Here is a 19,888-nt window from a genome sequence, read left to right as displayed (position 1 = left end):
TGGTTTATATGAACAAGCTGAGACTGACAGATGCAGCTGATGCAAAAATCCTTTTGATGTTGTTACTAAACAATACTTAGACAACAGGCTTGCTTTATACACTGACTGACAGAGCAAATGCAACACCAAGAAGGAGTGGTTCGAAAGGGATGAAAGTTGGGAAAAAAACAGAGACGGCACGGACGAATAATTGATGTTTATTTCAAACCGATATGCAGGTTACACAATGCGCACGGCATCGACTCAGTAGGATGTAGGACCACCGCGAGCGGCGATGCACGCAGAAACACGTCGAGGTACAGAGTCAATAAGAGTGCAGATGGTGTCCTGAGGGATGGTTCTCCATTCTCTGTCAACCATTTGCCACAGTTGGTCGTCCGTACGAGGCTGGGGCAGAGTTTGCAAACGGCGTCCAATGAGATCCCACACGTGTTCGATTGGTGAGAGATCCGGAGAGTACGCTGGCCACGGAAGCATCTGTACACCTCGTAGAGCCTGTTGGGAGATGCGAGCAGTGTGTGGGCGGGCATTATCCTGCTGAAACAGAGCATTGGGCAGCCCCTGAAGGTACGGGAGTGCCACCGGCCGCAGCACATGCTGCACGTAGCGGTGGGCATTTAACGTGCCTTGAATACGCACTAGAGGAGACGTGGAATCATACGCAATAGCGCCCCAAACCATGATGCCGCGTTGTCTAGCGGTAGGGCGCTCCACAGTTACTGCCGGATTTGACCTTTCTCCACGCCGACGCCACACTCGTCTGCGCTGACTATCACTGACAGAACAGAAGCGTGACTCATCGGAGAACACGACGTTCCGCCATTCCCTCATCCAAGTTGCTCTAGCCCGGCACCATGCCAGGCGTGCACGTCTATGCTGTGGAGTCAATGGTAGTCTTGTGAGCGGACGCCGGGAGTGCAGGCCTCCTTCAACCAATCGACGGGAAATTGTTCTGGTCGATATTGGAACAGCCAGGGTGTCTTGCACATGCTGAAGAATGGCGGTTGACGTGGCGTGCGGGGCTGCCACCGCTTGGCGGCGGATGCGCCGATCCTCGCATGCTGACGTCACTCGGGCTGCGCCTGGACCCCTCGCACATGCCACATGTCCCTGCGCCAACCATCTTCGCCACAGGCGCTGCACCGTGGACACATCCCTATGGGTATCGGCTGCGATTTAACGAAGCGACCAACCTGCCCTTCTCAGCCCGATCACCATACCCCTCGTAAAGTCGTCTGTCTGCTGGAAATGCCTCCGTTGACGGCGGCCTGGCATTCTTAGCTATACACGTGTCCTGTGGCACACGACAACACGTTCTACAATGACTGTCGGCTGAGAAATCACGGTACGAAGTGGGCCATTCGCCAACGCCGTGTCCCATTTATCGTTCGCTACGTGCGCAGCACAGCGGCGCATTTCACATCATGAGCATACCTCAGTGACGTCAGTCTACCCTGCAATTGGCATAAAGTTCTGACCACTCCTTCTTGGTGTTGCATTTGCTCTGTCAGTCAGTGTACAAGAAAAAAAGAGATGTTAGCTATTCCGACCGTGTTGAATTTAGACCAAAGAAGGTAATTGTACAGGGAAATGATTATGGGGCCAGAGCATGGGAAGGATCTCAGGTCGTGTGCGGTTACTATTGGAGTAGGTACAGAGAAGGTTAATGTCGCAGGGCGAATAATATATGGTAACTAAAATTTTTGACAATATTTATTGATATTCTCAAGCAAATCACCCTGCTGTTGATTTATCAAAATTAAATTTTCAATCGATCTTTTCAGAATGCAAAGATGAAATATATGCGCTGTTATATTCTGAGACATCCACTTGATGTTAATGTCCAAAATGAATACCAATTTTCTGAGATCTCAGAACACCCTTCAGTTCATCTAGGATCTCTTATATAGACTCAAATTCAAAATAACACTTTGTACATAAAACTTCGTTTAACCAAATTTCTAGGTTGCATAAAATTAAGTCCATCACTTATAATGCAAACCTAAAGTTTTTTTGAGATTATTAAACATGACATTAACTCACACTTCCTTTAACAATCTGATAGTTCATATAAATATTTTCGATCACTTGCTGAAAACACCTACAGTTCATCTAAACCAATTATATAGGACGGTAAAATAGTGCACTTGTTTTATGGCAAGCCCTATAGTCCATCTAAGTGAAATGACTTCAATTTACACAAACTTTGAAGAGAAACCTACAGTTCAAAATAAGACCTGAAGTCTTCTTGAATAACCTCCTACAATTATTGTAAACAGTAGGATTAGAATCCACACGAAGCACTTTTCCTTTGACGAATGTAGCACTGTGAATGATTGGGTGCTTTATAAAAAAGTCAGTTAGCGTCTAAGTGTAATTACTCACTCAAAAATATATGAAATACACTTATATCTCCTGTAATCTGCTCATAAGGATTGATGAAGTACTGTCCTGAGGCTTGGTGACTGGAACTTTCTGCAGCGTGCAGCCCGAACTCGAACTCGGCACCAGCAGCGTAACACGTTCATGAAGACACCACGTTATCATCCCTCATAGAAATCACGATCAATCCCTCGCTGGATACCACGGATATCCCACGAAGAGACCACGATTAATCTCACGCTGGAGATGACGTTCTACATAGTGTAATATCACGACACTTCGCCAAGATTTCCTATGTTCTTTTAATGAGAAATTTTGAAACACGAGAATTTCAATTGGCACAATATAACGAAGTGTAGGACTCTTATTTATCATTAATGAGTTGTATTTTACACTGAAATAAGTCTTAATGCACAGTTTGTACTCGCACTTTTGTTCTACGATATTAAATACGTGACTCAGAATATCACAGTCTATGCTACAGTTTGAACCATAAGTCAAGTTAATGCAGTAATGACCTGAGGTCGTTTTCAAAACGTAAAGCACAGTCTTTCACTCACAGTTTATACAACATGAATTGAACATTATCACAGTTCATAATAATAATAATTGATTATGTCTTAAATTCATTCGTAGAATAATTATCACTGTCCGTGAAACACTCGAGAAAATGCACTTAATATCACTCCTAATACAGTCTCTTGAAGACTAATGTTCACAGCTTAAGAGGATTTTGTGAATGAGTTTGCATGCCACAAGTTCGTATGACCTAATAGTACCATAAAATGTCCTTAACATTCAGTTCGTTTCTTATGGTAATCGAAATTTCGAGAAAATACGTGAAAAATAGTCACATTTAGTCCTATCAATTATTGAATATTCGAGTGGAATGGTATTTCAAACAGTTCACAGTCGTAATTGTATACGAGGAATGCGTCTCAAAATTTATGTTGTCATAAATTGAAAGTTCAGTTTATCACACACAATTTCCTAGTATGCTGTCACTGTCAATGATCACGACAGAGTTAAAAAATATGAGAGATTAACGAAGTCCACAATACCGTCAATGGTAAATTAAACACTTGTATTTTCAATTATACTTCAATACACAGTCTCTATCGTAAATCTTATACAACGAAAACTCAGTTTGAGATAACTTTACAACCTTTCATATGTCACGACGCGGTTGGAACTTCACTTACTACGACCTCGCACAAATTCAAGGTCTAGAATGCAACTTTCATAGCTCTCGCGAAGCGCGACGGAGCATAATGACATCTAGTCATGATCGAGTCGTAGAGTTTAAGGCACACTGACTGTACCCTCGGGTCGTCGACCTATTTATATCAGGCTGGAAGCAAGCTCTCCGAGTCAGGCGACAGAGGGGTGGTTATACATTCCAAACTTCAATTCGTCATATTTTTTAAACCATCAGGCGGATTAATCTCAAATTTGCAACGTCGTATAGCTAAAATGTGAGCTACAAGTTGGTGTTGTCTCATGTTTGTCGGTCAAGTCGTTGAGAAGTATAAAAATTATTTCGAGATATTTCTGCCAGGATGTGAGATACATGTGGTGTTGACGTCACTCGACCTTGCCCCCTCTCATGCTGTCTTCCTCACACAGAGCAGTAGAGACGAGAACGTGTTGTTCGGACATCGTAACTTGGCTGTTCTTTCTTGAATAAAGGTTTTACAACACATATGTGCCAGGGCCTATGCCTTCCTGGTACATAATGTAATAGTAGGAGTATTTTAAACATGTTAGTTTAATTTCTTTTGAGAGAGTTTGGCTGTAATAACATACACGGCTGTTTTCAGAAAGTGAAACACCAAGACCGAGAGCTGTGATCAGAATGTAATTTATTTTACATATTAGGGACACAAGACACAAATGATAACAATTACATAACTGTACATGCACGGTGACCGTGGAAATTCAGTGCGGCGTAGCGCCACCACGCGCTGCAATCAGAGCCACTAGACCTCGTGACATGGAATTAAAGAGCGCCTGAATATGCTGCTGGGGAATACTCTGCCACGCGGTTTGTAGGCGCGTCCATAAATAATCAACAGTGGCTGCAGGAGGACCTGAACGAACAAGGTGTCGACCGACCATATCCCAGACATGTTCAATGGGTGACATGTCCGGCGAACAGGCAGGCCAGGGAAGCAGTGGTGTCTGTTGTTCTTCGAAGAAAGTTTGCACATTCCTCGCCACATGCGGCTGGGCATTGTCCTGCTGCAATATGGCATCTGGAACGGTCTGCAGGAGGGGCAGTACCTTGGGCTGTAAAACCTCCGCGATGTAGCGTTAGTTGTTCAGATTGCCCTCAAGACGTAGGAGGCGAGATCGCATGTTATAGGCAATTGCGTCCCAAACCATCACACTTGGCGTTTGTCCGCTATGCCGCTCAACAATACAGTCTGCCTGATGGCGTTCACCACTGTGGCTTCTAACCCGTATGGGGCCATCACTGTAGGACAAGCTGAAGCGGGACTCATCCGAAAACACTACATTTTGCCACTCAGCACACCAGTGTTCATGTGCCCTTTGCAGTCTACGGCGCTGGTGGTTGCTAGTCAATGAAAGCCGGCACAATGGCATGCGTGCCATCAGTCCAGCCCTCAGAAGACGACGTCCAACCATCGATGCAGACATCCCCACACCCGTTGCAGTTCTCTAACGTTGAGCCAACACCATGGACAAAGCTGTTCTGTCCGTTACGGCCAAGCGAACAAGTTGGCGGTCATCTTACGTTGTAGTCACATTATGTAGTCCAGAACCCTGTCGGCACTGTGTACGGCTCTCTTCTCTCCACTGGTTCGACATACACCTCACTGTTGAAGCAGCGTAACCTACAGGAGCCGCAATGTCATGGAAAGACAGACCCATCTCCTGGAGCCCTATCATTCTGCCCCTTTCGAACACACTCACATGCTGATATTCCCTCCTGTGATGTCGGCCAGGCGTAGTGGCACTTAGGTACACATTTATACTTCGTATGACAGGTCCCCACTGACTGAGCGTTGTGTAACATTGCCCTGGCCAGTCACACGCAGAAGGGCACTGCTGGGACTACGTCCACGCCATCTCTCTGCAAATTTAAACACGAATTATGGTTGCACTGTTCTATAGGTCCTCTGATTTTGGCGTGTTTCAGACCATTGCTTCTGAGTGTTTCACTTTCTACAAACAGCAGTGTATATAAACGAATAACATAAAGATATAACACTCAGTTGTTCATTGTGTGTTGAGAGAAGTTGTGAGCAGGATGGTAAAAAAAACGTTATCCTGACGTTGTAAAGAAGAAAACGAAGGCAGTAGGATGGCAAGAGTCTGTAAAAGCAGTACGACAGGCTTTTCAAGGAGAAAAAGATCATCGGATAGCCATTACTAAAGCACTGAGAGCAGCGAAAGCACTAGTTAGTCCTAGAAGTAAAGTGTTGTTTCGCAAGCGTGCGCGGATTATTACCGTACCAAAACGTGGAGGATTTTTCCGGCATTATTTGCCGGGCTAGCGGCCCTTGGCTCCTTCCTTGATGGAGCTAGTGCTGTAGCAAGAACGGTTAAAGCCGTGGAAGAGGCAAGGCAGCAGTTGAAGGACAGTCAACGACACAATAAAACTATGGAGGCAATTGCATTGCGTGGTAAAGGAGTACACATGAAGCTGGTGCCATACAAAAAGGGACTGGGCATATACATATCACCATAAAACGCCTACTAAATGCATTGCCACGGCGAGCCATGACCCATGAAGAAGTGGGTAAGAATACTAAACAACTCGGAATTCATGACTTCCGCGGTGTGTTTATGCGAAATCAGCTACCAGCACATCCACGTCGCAACGAAAGTGCCGTCATCAACTTGGATGACAGTTACTGCCCAGGAACGCATTACGTTGCTTACGTTAAACGTGGTCAACATGTATGGTATTTCGACAGTTACGGAGACTTATCTCCTCCATCAGAGCTCGTACACTATTTCGGAAGCAGTCCAGTTATTTGTTTACAATAAAAACCGTGTACAAAATTTCATACACACATGTGTGGTCGATTATGTTTAAAGTTCTTATATGAAACTCATACATCGGACCAAGTGCATCAGTGTTCACGTGATGTCCGACGTTGCAAGAACGTTTAATATACACGGACAAGGACCTGAAACCACCGTCTACTTCAACTTACCGATTGAACTTCGACATCGACCTTACAGTCTTGGACTAGTATCGTTTGAATGCTATAATAAAATCTATAACGTGCGAGAAGGAACAAACAAATTCTATTATGATGAATACGTGCTAGCCTTGCCGCAGGGTACGTATTCAGTACATGATATTTATGATTATATTGAAAACAAATTAATTCAACAGTTTAGTCTTGAGGGCTTTCTTAGTAAAAAGTACAAGTTCTCCCTTACAGCAAGCATCGTAACTAGTAAGTGTATTATCGAATCATAATTTAAAATCGATTTTAAAACACAACCTGACTCGATTGGACCGCTGCTCTCCAAGAGAACTAGCACCGAACATACGTCACGAGTCTGACCTCCCTACAACACTCTTAGAGAATCATCACGTGACTATCACCTGTAATATTATTACAGACGTGTACAGCAATCAACAACTTTCGCACGCCCTGCACGACTTTATTATTGAGAAGGAAGGTGGCTATAGCATACGTGAGAAACCATCAGCAGCGCTCTATCACCCTGTAACTGTGACACGCATCAGTGACATTACCCTTCGCCTTGTCAATAAAAGCAATCAGCTTGTTCATTTAGACCTTCACACACACGTCACGTATAAACTTCATCTCAAGCCAACATGAAACGTATTTACACGTCTCGATACAAAAGAAAGAGTTCACCGAAGAAACGTCTCACTTGTTCACAACGACTCATGAGGCTAACACGTGCTCATCAACAGGTGTTAAAGGATCTAGGTTACACCTTACAGCACATGGAAAACATTCTAGACATCGTGAGCTCATCGGAAACGCAAGAGGGCATAGTAAGAAGTGAGCTTCATTCCTATCAACCCGTTACGTTTGGATTGAACATCAACGATGAAATTCGCTCGGTCATTCGTCAACAAGATGTGTACACCCTACCGCACGAAAGTTACATTTACATTAGTAAACAGTGATGGGACTAGTGGAAGCACCTCAACCCTAAACAATAATGCACTTGCTTTCCTCTTTCCGGAGGCCTGCCTTGAAATGAACGGGGTAGAGGTAGACAGTACAAGAAATGTAGGCATTTCAAGTGCTATAAAACAGCATCTATCGTACGGAAGTGAAGAAAGTAAACCATTTCGCACAGCAGGATGTTGTCCGGGAGCTACTAATGAGTGGATGGTGCCCCATGTTACCTTATCCGACAGAGCAAAACTACGTATTCTCAAGATGGTAGAGCTGGTATCTGCACGAGTATCCGGTACTATCAACTACAGTTAAACACAGTTGGACTGTAAAACATCTCGCTACACAGAAAGACCTCTTTACATCCTGTTCGGTTTTCAAACTAATCGTAAATTTGTACACAGTGCTGATGCTTCACAATTTGATCATTGTCAATTAAGAAACTCTCGGCTCTATCTGAATGGAATAATCTATCCTTATGAAAACATGGAACTAAATTTTGAAAAAAAAAACAAATTTGACCCCTATGCGTCATGTTCTGCAATTTTCAGTTTTCGTGTCACCAGAAAGAATATCATCCTTTGTTTTCTCCAGAGGAGTTTAAAATCAAAGCGCCTTTAGTTGTCATAGACTGTACCTACTTAGAAGAAGCCATGAAGGAGTCACCAGTCGACATTCGTCTTGAATTTGAAACGGCTGACAACATTCCAGCAAATACAACAGCCTACTGCCTTATTATTCACGAAACTGCAATAACCTATTATTCTCTATCGAATATTGTAACACGGCTGTAAATACATAGGTATACACCATGCAGAAATCAGTCCTTAAAGGGACATGAACTGCACCGATTGTATGGCCATAGAAGAAGACAGTCAAAGTTTTAGTAACACCACAAGTCTACCTACCGACCCGTCTTCCATATGTAAGTGTGAGGCCTGCGTCTTTCAACAAGCAATCAACAAATAAGTGTGTGAGGCTATAAATGCCTATAATAAACATAAGTTTTATGGTATATGCCAAAGCATTTAATACCCTACCTACAATCTAGTTTTGTGGAAAAGTATGCCCCTAAGGATGTAGATCATCCCTGACGGACGCGGCGCCCGAGGTGCCCTTTTATGGCGTCCTTCGCAATTAATTTCCAAATTAAATTTTACTTAATATTAGAAAACAATACTTTTGCATTTCAATAAATATTCTTACTTTTCTCTTAAAAATACCGCCCTCAAAGTCAGGAAATTTGTTATATCCGTACCTCCAAATACACAAAGAGCTTTGAGTAAGCCATAAATGTGATCTAGGCCTAACTGAATCGTGTCCGCAATTAGTGAAGGGATAGAATAAAGGTTCAGAAAGAGCTATTCGACATGTAAGTAGTTGCGACAAAGGGAAATCCTCCACAAACGTCTCACTGTGGGGGGACTAGCGCCAGGTATAAGGCCCTCTCTACTCAGGGAGCCAAATATTTATTCTGCCAAACAGAAAAGCTTTCTTATGATTCACTTGATTGCAATGCCATAAACTACCTACCATGACAGAGTTTCACCGGGACGACAATGGGACACCCAATTTGCCCACAAAGTAACTATAATGCCAGCAAAGCTGTGCCGTAAACAATGAACAAACGATTTTTTGAAAGTCTTGCAATTGGAATGTTCCCAGTTCCTAGCTTTCAGACGAAACTTCAGTATTACTTGTGAGCTTAGGCAGCGCTTATGGAATACGTTTTGAGTGCCTTGTGTTGTAATAAGTTGTACATTCAACATGCCAATCTTTTGCTCTCAACTTTTCGAAAATGTTTAACATGGCTAAAAGGCAAAGAAATTATAACTTTAACAGTGAATAGGAGGACCAGTATTGCTTTATTGAAAACAAAGGAAAGTCTGTGTGTTTATTGTGTAATGCTAGCGTGTCTGTTCCTAAAAGAAGTAATGTACAGCGACATTTTTTGACTAATCACAAAAAATTTGACAGTGAATTTCCTGTTAATTCTGAATTAAGAAAACACAAAGTGAAAGACCTAAAATCTAAATTAGCATTGCAACAATGTGCGTTTAAGAAGCCGGTTCAGCAAACGCGTAACGTGACAATAGCTTCTTACAAAGTTTGTTACGTCCTAGCTAAAAGGAAAAAAGCTTTCACTGATGGGGAAGTAGTGAAAGAAGCTATGCTAAATGCCGCTGAATCTCTGTTCGAATCTCACAAAGATAAATCTGAATTGATATCTTCAATCAAAGGGTTTCGGTTGTCTCACCAAACTGTTGCTAGGCGGGTAGAACAGATGTCTAATAATATGGAATCTCAATTACATCAGGATTTGAAATCGTGTGAACAATTTTCACTCCGGTTTGATGAAAGTGCTGATATGTCTGGCACTGCTGAGTTGTGTGTATTTGCTAGAATGGTTTTTAATGATTTTACAGTAAAGGAAGAATTTGTCAAGCTATTGCCACTTCGTGGACGTACTAGGGGAGAAGACATATTCAGACGTGCCAAGTCTCCCGATTTGAGCGGGAGGCTCCCGATTTTTCATTGTTCCTCCCGTTCGCCGGGTCCGATCTCCCGATTTTCAGAGCGATATCCGTAATTTTCGTATTATTTTAAATTCCCGCGGATTTCCTCGTTCTATCGATATATGGCTGAGTATGGCTGGTCGATAGTAGTTCTAATAATGATACCAGATGGCAGTACGGGGCACGGTGGCCAGTCATGTGCTGCTCTTTGGTCTATAATACAGTCATTCTCTTTGCAAGCGAGTCAAGCGAGTAACATTCCCTTTGGAGTAACCTAACCTCAGAAGTAGCACACCATAGTTGTTTTACCCGTAGAAGTGCTCGTGTTGTGCCTTAGTATTTGTTTTGGCCAAAATGTCAAAAAAGAAATATGATGCAGTGTTTAAAAGTGCCTATAGTGAAGAGTTTCCGTGTTTGAGTGAATCCAGAAAGGGACCAACGTTCACATTCTGTACTGTATGTAGGTGTGAATTTTTGTTGCACATGGTGGGAAATGCGATATACTCAAGCATATGCAAACGAAAAAACATAAGGAGTGTCCAGTGTGTAGAAAGAAACCATAAACTGAACTTGTCATGAAAAAGATGTAAATCCTGTGACGAATGTCGAGGCGTTATTTACGTCATTTATAGTAGAACATAACCTGCCTGTAAATTGTGCTGATTGTTACCTTTGTTTCGCAAAATGTTTCCTGATTCGGAAATCGCTAAACGATATGGGTGTGCTAGAACGAAACAGCGGCTATCATTACAGAAATGTGCATGGAAGAAAGGGCGAAAAGTGTATCACACTTGCAGGTGAATGCATTTTCTGTTGCTACTGATGGTAGCAATAAAAGCGACTGGAAAATACATCCCATTGTTGTAACATTTTTTAGGTCTGAACTCAATGAAATTCAGAGTTGTCTACTCTCTGTGCCTAATTTAGAAGGGGATGCTACTGGAGCTAACATTGTCAATCTTTTGCTCTCAACTTTTCGGGAATTCTGCATTCCCTTAAAAAACTGCCCAGCTCTTGGTGCTGATAATGCTCCAGTAATGGTAGGATTATAGAATGGTGTGGCAGGATGTTTGAAGCGGGAAAATAGTAACATAATCATTGTAGGCTCCTCTTGTCACCTAATTAATCTTGCTGCCGAGAAGGGTGCGACGTGCTTGCCCGTAAATGTAGATGAAAGTATAATTGATATATTTTATTATCTGGAAAGGAGTGCAAAGGGGAAAGAAAAGCTCACAGAATTTCAGACTTTACACAACACAGATCAGGAAAATTCTGAATCATGTGCCTACTCGATGGTTATCACTAAGAAGGTGTTTTGATAGGATTTTGCTTCAGTGGGACCCTTTGGTTACATTATTCAGGAGCGAAATTGTGAGTAAGGATTCTCAGATGGGAACTTTGAAGACTTACAAAATTCCTAAGAACAGTTTAAGTGCAGATGTGTCTTGTTTGTCTGAAAACGTTAAGCATTGTCATAACATTTCACCTCAGTTAAAAGGAAAACCCAGTCATCAGTTTCACTAAAAAAAATGAAACTACTGATGACACTAAGAGCCATGCATTGTCACGTGAAGAACGACTTTTCACGTTCCTTTAATCAAATTTACATAAATCTTTTTGCCTTTTTCTCTCAAGTTTTATGGATATCTTTGAGAATCCAAACGTAGCTCTTCAGTCAAGTATGCCGCACATCCACTTATTGAGGTCAGTTTTGGAGGAACTATTGAAGAATGTGATGGCAAGGTTTGTGAAACCAAACGTTATTAAAAGATCCTCCTCTCTCCTTGATGTAGATTATCATACTCCAGCAAATCAAAAGGATGATTGTGATCTGATGATAGGGAACTCTGCGTTTGTTTTAGTGAACACTTTGAAGTCTGAGGTAAAGTTCATATTCTTTAAGTCTGTTAGAAAGTGTTTCTCTTCATTGTGTGACTACATGGTACACAAATTTCCATTCAAAGATGAAGTTTTAATTAATGCAGAAGTTGCGAATATTTCTACTATAAGTAAGGCATCATTTTCTAGCCTTAGATTTTTTATTAACAAGTGTCCGAACATTTTGACTAGTGAAACGGAACATTTGGATAAAGAAACTGATATTCTGCACTCCCAGTTCTGTAACTTTCAGCTCGAAGAAACAGACCTGGCAAAAGGAAGAATTGATGTTCAATGGGCATTGGTATGTCAGATGAAGTCAGCTGATGGTGTACTTAAATATGACAGACTCTCTAAGGTGATGCTTGCTATTTTATCAATTCCACATAGCAATGCAGAATGTGAAAGGATTTTTAGCAGAGTCACAAAGACAAAAACACAGTTCAGATCCTTGCTGTCTGAACAAACTTTGGAGAAACTTTTAACCTTGAAATCAGTTCAGCAAGGCAAGTGCTTCGAGCAAAAATTTAGTTCCGAGTTTCTGAAGAGGGCTAAGTCAGCTACTGGTGTGTTGAACAACAATTAGTCGTAATGTGATCACCATGTTGAAGGATGAGAAGTCACATGTTCCTACAGTTCAGGTATGTCCAGTATTTAGTATTCACATGTAAACGATGAAAAAATATATATGGCCAAATAGAATTGTTAATGTATTGAATTATAATTAATTTGTACATGTTCTGCCATCAGTGATGTCATAATACGTCGCGATTCGCTGCGAAATTTCTCCTGATGTTTCATTTTTGCAAGTTGGCATGTCTGCATATTTAATGCTTTCGTAAAATTCACCAAAGAGAGTAACTTACCACTGTCAAAGCTTGTCGCTATAACAACAGATGGGGCACCGTCTATGACTCTTTGCGCTAAGGATGAATCATTTCCAAAATTTCTTTCTTAGCATTGTCTTATTCACCAAGAAGCTTTATGCGCAAAGGTTGTACATGTCATGAAAATTTTAACTCATGTCGTGAATTATATAAGATCGTCATCTACTCGTCATCGATTGTTCAGAAATATTTTATGTATGTCATATTCGGAGGATGGTGACATCATCCTTCATGCAGACGTAAGGTGGCTTAGTAGGGGGGAAATACTCGAACGGTTTTGCTACCTGTTGGATGAGATACGAGACTTCATGAAATCATCTCCTGGGAAATATTATCACGAACTTGATGATATATCTTGGCTAATCAAATTAGCATTCTTGGCAGACATCAGCTCAAAATTAAATGAGTTAAATCTCGAATTGCAAGGAAAAGATCATAATATTTCAGGTATGATAAGTATTGTCAATGTATTTGAAAAGAAACTTAAGGTATGGATTGTCCATTTAAATAGAAATTCCCTTTCACATTTTCCAAACTTGAAATCTATGGCAGATACAGTAAATGGCGGCAAGTGTGATTTTTCATCTCTTGCTAAACATCTTGAAACTCTTGGGTCCAAATCTGGTAGCAGATTTAACCAGTTTTCAATGCTTGAACCAGTGATCATGTTTGTCAATAATCCCTTCGCTTCTGTTGACGTTTGTGAGCTTGGAGGGAGGGTGTGTGAAATATTCGAAAATTATAAACCTGAAGAATAAGAAATGGAATCTTTAAGTCTACAGTCAGACCTTTCTTTGAAATCCTCCTACGCAACATGTGGCAATTTCTGGAGTCTGTTGGACGGTAAAAAATATCCCATTACCCGCAGTGTTGCTCTGAAGATGCATTCTTGTCTTGGTTCAACCTATCTTTGTGAAGTCGCGTTTTCGACTATGAACATAATAAAAAACAAATACCGATCCTGCCTGACAGACTCACACCTGGATGACGCGTTAAGAGGAGCCTGTTCCAGTTACACACCAGACTTTCCTCAACTTGCAGCGAGCATGCAGTGCCAGATTTCACATTAATTATGTGAGTAAATATATTTTCATATAATTTTTAATTCTATAATAATAATAATAATAATAATAATAATAATAATAATAATAATAATAATAATAATAATAATAATATATAATTATATTATATTATTATATTATATAATTATATATAATAATAATTATTATTATATAGTCGTTGTAGTACCGATAACAGTAGTCGAATTAGTGGAATCGCACCTGGCGCCCGCATACCCTTAGTTATCATGTGAATATGCTCGCGTAGAAACGAACGTTGGACAGCCCTGATGTAGAATATTCATGGAACCTGCTACTACTTCACCTTAAAATGGCACCAGAAGAAGCCGCTTCCCGGTACTGTAATCGACTTTACAATTGGAGAGGTAAATACGACTCTGATGACTGGGACGGACCAAACCCTATGATTAAAGATTGTTCAGAATGTACTCTTCCGGTAATGCAATCTACTCCTGTTGTGTATACCTATAGTTATTTTTCAATAAACAACTGCACTGAATGATCTACCAGGCTTAATGTTTTGTTATACTCCTTCTACTATAAGCTGCTTACCATTTGAAACGTCTCACATTTTTTATTTTATGTTAAATTTAAGACTTACCTTATTTTAGTAAACATGTCGCTTCCCCTCTTTCTGCCAATTCAGTACTATTTCATATTTAGCATGTTATCTTGCGTCAATGGCACAAACAAAGTAACGGTTCTTATCCTAGCATTACTATCCAGAACAATGTAGAAAAGTAAACACAGCAGGTAGTAATCTAAGTTTTGTTTGGCATTAGTCATTTACTTTTACTGTACGTGACAGCAGATAATAAGAAAATTGAGTTTGTGTCTATTATTGTTTCGCTCACATTAGCATAATAGCCGAGCAGTTATCAGACCTTTGAATAACCAGGAAAAAGCAGATAAAGAATAACCTTAGTTTATGCTAATCGTTGCACACTGCACTAACTCGATGATAACACGTACTGAAGAATACACTTCCAATGTTCTCCACGACAACAGAATATAAAATGGAATGAAATATAATACAATATTCCTTTATAATAATTTCCACACATTCAAAGGGAAAAAATGCCTATCCGTGTATAAAACGGGTAGGTCACCGCCAACATACCACTATAATGGCGGACACGAAGTATGAAGGGCATCCGGGCGTAAAACTAGTACTCGTCTCACCAACGCCTGCAGGCGACACACCACTATCATGGCGGACAAGACGTAGGAAGGGCATCCGAACGTAACACTACTACTCGTCTAACACGTAGAATAGGCATCCCGGCGTAAAACTAGTCCTCGTCTCACCAACGCCTGCTGGGCACGGCAGAAACTAAGAAAAAACAAAGTAGGAAGGGCATCCGGGCGTAAAACTACTACTCGTCTCACCAACGCCTGCAGGGTATGCAACCGTCAACGCACTAGCATCTGCGCGGGAAACGACAACCAATGCCCAAGAGAATAAGCTTGAATTTGATTTTAGACGCCCAGTCTCCCACTACTCTACTATCTCCCGAATACTGGATACCGGCCGCACTTAAGCGACTGCAGCTATCGAGCTCGGTTGTAGACATTTTTGGTTAGTTGATATGCCGTTTCCATTTTCCTGATCCGTTATATTGCTTATTATTATTATTGTGTATGTTTAGTCCTCAGCCCGAAGGCTGGTTGGATCCTCAACATTTCCGCCATCAGGTGTCATAGATGGCGTAGGCATCACTGAAGAGGCGTACTAGGGAAATGAGGAGTGAGGTAGTTTCCCGTTGCTTTCTTCACCGAGCCAGAAGTTGCTATTACATATCAGTCTGCCAAGGCCACTGAAATGCATGAACCAACTGACCCTATGAGCAATATTTTCACTCCATCCATAGCAGGGACTGGCTGCATAAGGAATGGCATTACTAACATCACTCATACGTCAGTCACTTTCAAATTGTCAAACCCAAGGGTGAAGATGAGACAGATCAATGAAAGTAACAAAATTGCTCTAACCCATACCAGAAGACATAGTGCACTGTAAACACTAGGTCCCGCCAGTAAAGGCACATTATTATTAGTATTAGTATTATTCATGTCGTTTCGGCCAACTGAGGACCACGTCAGTTCAACGGTCTCCTTCCCCGGACTATAACATTTGTCCAGTACTCCCTCATTCGTTGCCGTCTTCTATATTCACCTTTGTCTTTGATGCAGCCCAGGATTTCCCTCAAACTCTTTCTTTCTTTCTTTCTTTCTTTCTTTCTTTCTTTGATCTCAGGTTTCTCAATAAGGCCTTTTTGTTCATTGCAAGGAACATCGCTGCATAAAGGGCCTCCGGACGAATGACTGTGCGGTAGTGTCTGAGCTAACTGTTGATTAGAAAAAAAATGGCAACAGTATTGCATCGGAAAAAGTAATCAACAAGTAGTTTATAAATGGATTTACTCAAAGTTAGTTTCAGCAGACTGAACAATGTAACAGTTATAAAATAACTGAGTCGAAAGTCCTTCAGATATTACCAAAAAAAAATCAAAAAAAATCAAATGGGTTCTTCTGTTTCTTCTTGACCCAGCTAACTGTGTGCCGGCTTCCTTCGCCTCTATCCACTTCGGTTTGGTGGTTCCTGGTTCTTGCTTGTTGGGGACACCGAGAAGACACCCTACATAGTGATTCGTCCAGTATGGTGTTCAGTGGAATTTCTACTCTCGTAATTGTTCAAGGTCCGATTTCACCGCGGTAATTCATTTGTTCTTGGAGGCTTTCCCTCTGCCTGTTGTACTGAAGATCTTGTTCGTGAGCCTGCAAGGGTCCATGCAGGTCAAGTGACCGTGGAAGGCTGTGTGATTGTCTTCCTGATCATCATAGAGCTCATTGTTTTTGTCCAGGCTCTTCCCGTCTTTGCAGGTCTTTAGACTTGGAACCCTTCCAAATTTTGAATCATGCTCCGAAATGTATTCCTGTCTAACATCTGAAATTCCTGGATGTTGGACTTCTCTGGATTTTTACGAACTTCCTTCATCCAGGTCATTGTTGTCTTCTTGTTTTGCTATTATTATTATTATTATTATTATTATTATTATTATTATTATTATTATTATTATTATTATTATTATTATTATTAGAATAACACCCACAGCATTCCCTGCCTGTCGTAAGAGGTGACTAAATGGGGCTCCAGGGGCTCTTAACTTGGGAGCGGAGGTTGGCAACCACGGGGCCCTTAACTGCGTTCTGGCATTGTTTTCACTAGTGCAAGGCTCCTCACTTTCATCTATCCTATCCTACCTTCCTTGGTCAACTCTTGTTCTTCCCCGACCCCGACGGTTTTAGAGCATTCGACGCCTAGGGAGTCTTTAATTTTCACGCCCTTCGTGGGTCTTGTCTTTCTTTGGTCGATATCTTCATTTTTCGAAGTGTCGGATCCCTTCGATTTTTTCTCTCTGGTTATATAGAGGATGGTTGCCTATTTGTACTTCCTCTTAAAACAGTAATCACCACCACCACCACCACCACCACCACCACCGCGCCTCCGAAAACCGAAAAATTAGTTAGCGGGACGTAAAGCCAAAAACATTATTATTATTATTATTATTATTATTATTATTATTATTATTATTATTATTATTATTATTATTATTATTATTATTATTATTATTATTATTATTATTATTATTATTCACTTATTCGATTGCCAATAGACTGACTGAAAGTCACCTGGGCTATCATTGCCCTCACCACATTATTCATCGTACTGTGGTGGTTTGCATTTTTGTTGGGCTTCAAAAACTCCACATTCCCAGTTAACAGGTAGACACGTCCACACCAAGTGGAGCAAAATGGTTGCCGGTGCATTAAAGTGGAATGGAAAACAAATTATACACTTCTTAAACATACTCTGAAAGTATGAATATTTGTGGAATCCCTCGTGTCGTTTGCATAGCCGGGCTGAGTGGCTCAGACGGTCGAGGTGCTGGCCTTCTGACCCCAGTTTGGCACGTTCGATCTTGCTCAAATACGTTAGCCCCTTTTCGGTAGATTTACCGGCACGTAAAAGAACTCATGCGGGACTAAATTCCGGCACCTCTATGTCTCCGAAAATCGTAAAAGTAGTTAGTGGAACGTAAAGCCAGTAACATCATTGCGATTTGTATATGAAGAAGAATGCACAAGACGCAGCCTTGCACACACGGTGAGTTTCTTCAAGACCTCGGTTACTAGCCGCAAGTATCATCATATTATTATTTCGCTAGTATTGATCAGCGCTCACAAGTAACCGATCGAGGCAAATGGGCATTCAAAAGAAAGGTAATAGACATTAGCAGTGACGAATTTCACTCTCATTTAATAAACATCGATAATTTCTTTAATAAAGGAGTTTAAAAATTGTACGAAGTGTGCGATTTGCAAATACTGTTAAAAATTAAAGATTACATTAAGTGGTAAGTAAGACGGTCTAATATTGTACCGATTTGTGTGTTCCTTAGTTCACCAGGGGGCTACTTCACCATATACTTCATGAACATGCGAGATTTCTCGCACGGGTCCCCTAGTGTCTTGTAATTCCAGTTCCGGGTGGTGGGAAATACCACTCTTCGTTATCTAGCATGTTATTCCCTTATTCCATTTTCTCACCCCACAAACATATTCACGGGGAAGTAGTTCTTGAGAACACACCAGTGGCAGAGTTCGCTTGCTGCGTGAAACAGGCCAACAGGGCGACATCGCTCAGCCGACACGCTGCTTTCTTCTCACACAACCACTCAATTAAATTGAAATCAATATAAAATCAACAATTGCATGCAGGCACAAAGCAGTTTTAATTTTAGATCAAATCAATCACTACTGATCTGCATTTAGGGCAGTCGCCCAGCTGGCAGATTCCCTATCTGTTGTTTTCCTAGCCTTTCTTTAATGATTGCAAAGAAACTGGAAACGTATTGAAATCTCCCTCGGTAAGTTATTCCAATTCCTAACTCTCCTTCCTATAAATGAATATTTGCCCCAAATTGTCCTCTTGAATTCCAACTTTATCTTCATATTGTGATATTTCCTACTTTTGAAGACACCACTCAAACTTATCCGTCTACTGATGTCATTCCACGCCATCTCTCCACTGACAGGTCGAAACATGCGACTTAGTCGAGCAACTCGTCTCCTTTCTCCCAAGTCTTCCCAGCCCAAACTTTGCAACATTTTTGTAACGCTACTCTTTTGTCGGAAATCGCCCAGAACAAATCGAGCTGCTTTTCTATGGATTTTTACCAGTTCTTGAATGAAGTAATCCTGGTGAGGGTCCCATACACTGGAACAATATTCTAGTTGGAGTCTTACCAGAGACTCTCATGCCCTCTCCTTTACATCCTAACTACAACCCCTAAACACCCTCATAACCATGTGCAGAGATCTGTATCCTTTATTACAATCCCATTTATGTGATTAACCCAATGAAAATATTTACTTCTATTAACACCTAGGTACTTACAATGATCCCCAAAAGGAACTTTCACCCCATCAACGCAGTAATTAAAACTGAGGGGAATTTTCCTATTTGTGAAACTCACAACCCGACTTTTAACCCTGTTTATCATCATACCATTGCCTTCTGTCCATCTCACAACATTATCGAGGTCATTTTGCAGTTGCTCACAATCTTGTAACTTATTTATTACTCTGTACAGAATATCATCATCCGCAAAAATACTGCCTTGAGGAATTCCCCTCCTAATAATTACAGGGTCAGATAAAGCTTCACCTACTCTAATTCTCTGAGTTCTATTTTCTAGAAATATAGCTACCCATTCAGCCACTCTTTTGTCTAGTCCAACTGCACTTAAAATTGCCTGGCATTCTCACAAGCTTCTTAATAAGCCGGCTATGATCACCCAGTAATGAGAAAAAGGTGTTACACAGAATGTACAAGAACCTTTTTCAAAAGTTTCCGATGAAATTAATACCTGGTATACAGATCAACAATAAATTCCTTTAAGTCGTATTAAATGCTGAGGCAGTACTTTAAATCAGCTCAC

Source organism: Anabrus simplex, chromosome 12, assembly GCF_040414725.1.
Source record: "Anabrus simplex isolate iqAnaSimp1 chromosome 12, ASM4041472v1, whole genome shotgun sequence".
In the NCBI taxonomy this organism is placed as follows: Eukaryota; Metazoa; Arthropoda; class Insecta; order Orthoptera; family Tettigoniidae; genus Anabrus; species Anabrus simplex.
This window is presented reverse-complemented; position numbering follows the sequence as displayed.